Genomic DNA, 1,851 nt, shown 5'->3' on the forward strand with positions numbered 1-1,851 from the left:
GCGCGCGTGTGCGCGCGCACACACGAAAAAAATGGTCCAAGTTGCACTGAAGGCATTAGCAAAAAAACCCAAGGCATAATGATAAAATACCTTTTAAGATTTAGTGCTGGAGGCACTCATTTCTCAATGACAAGTAATTTGGGGAATGAGTAAAGGAAATGAGTAAAGAAATACACTTTCAGAAGTGTATAGACCTAGGTGGAGAATATATCAAGAATCAATAGCATCACAATATGATAGTTGTTATTTAAGGATAGTTTCTCTGATTTTTCAGCAGTACTTTTTACTTTTTAAAAATCTAGTTCCAGTGTCTCTCACTTTTACACAAAAGGTCACATCCTCAAGGAGGTGTCATCAGGCTTCCACTTCATGGATAGATTGGGCTCGGCCCCGATACAGTCACACAAATTAAAGTTGACATATAATACAACTGCCACCGTGACTAAGTTATCATCTTCTTAAACACTTACATACATTTGTCTTAATAACCTGGGCTGTTCTGTCTTCCATGGATAACAGATGTGAGGAGTGCACAAGGCTGGGGAGTGTTTCCTTCTGCTGTACATTGGGTTACTCTAAGTTAAATACCGACTAGACAGCATCTAACAGAATAACTGGAAACCTTTATCATTGTGTCTTTATATCACATTGACTATTCAGCTTGGTAAGAGTTCGGCACGATATTAAGCATGTGAAGTCTGCGCCTGATCTGATCACACCACAACGAGGCAAAACACTAAAGGCGTGCAACAGAACAGCAAGGGGAACAGAGCAACAAAGTTCCCAGGGAATACCAAAAGTAGACATTAGGGTCAGAACTTGGCAACCCATCAGCCTCGAACAGAAAATTCTCCTAAAAGCCAACAAACAGTCCTTGAACTAACTACAAGCTTTTTAAAAAATTGTTGTTGTGTTGTGCTTTTTTTTTTTTGTCATTGGCTTTTTGCTGTTGTTTTGTTTTCTTTTGTTGCTTGGTTTTGCTCTGTCTTGTTTTTGTGCATGTTATTATTTCCGTGGGTTTGTCTAAATAAGATTGGATGAACAATCTGGAGGAGAAAACAACAGGACTGACAGTTCCAGGGGGGCATGGGAGAGGGGGAGGTAGGGGGAAAGGAAGTGGAATTAACAAACCCAGGGACAAGGGAACAAAAGTGATCCAATCCGGCGGTGAGGACAGTATAGGAGGCCTGGTAGGGCATGGTCAAGGGTATTGTAAACGAGAAGAATTACTGAAACCCTGAATTACTGAAACATGAAGGCTGATCATGATAAGTGGGACAGGAGGAAAATAAAAAGAAATAGAGGAAAGTGGTAGGAGGAAAAGGGCATTTATAGAGGTTAAAATAAAGGCATGTACATATGTAAATATATTTAGAAATGACGAAGGGGAAACAGATTTATGTGCATTTATTTAAAGGTTTAGTATTTAGATAGCAGACAGACATTGGGCCTCCACTCAAGTACTCCCTCAATGCAAGAATTCTTTATTCTATTAAATTGGCATTCCATGATGCTCACCTTCCCCACACAATCGCCGAAGATAAATGGGTGCATAAGCAAATATGTTGAAGAAAGCTGATGGTCCCCAGCTATCAAAAGACATAGCATCTGGGGTCTTAAAGACTTGAAGGTAAACAAGCGGCCATGTAGCTGAGAAGCAACAAAGCCCACATGGAAGAAGCACACCAGCCTGTGTGATCGCGAGGTGTGGAAGGGATGAGGTATCAGGCATCAAAGAACAAAAAATCATGTCATTGTGAATGAGAGGGAGTGTGAAATGGGGACCCAAAGCCCATCTGTGGGCAACTGGACATCCATTACAGAAGGGTTATGGGGGAGGAGATGAGCCAG

The sequence above is a fragment of the Echinops telfairi genome, unplaced genomic scaffold (assembly GCF_000313985.2).
Source record: "Echinops telfairi isolate 266 unplaced genomic scaffold, ASM31398v2 ScPeMD7_7469;HRSCAF=8507_1, whole genome shotgun sequence".
In the NCBI taxonomy this organism is placed as follows: Eukaryota; Metazoa; Chordata; class Mammalia; order Afrosoricida; family Tenrecidae; genus Echinops; species Echinops telfairi.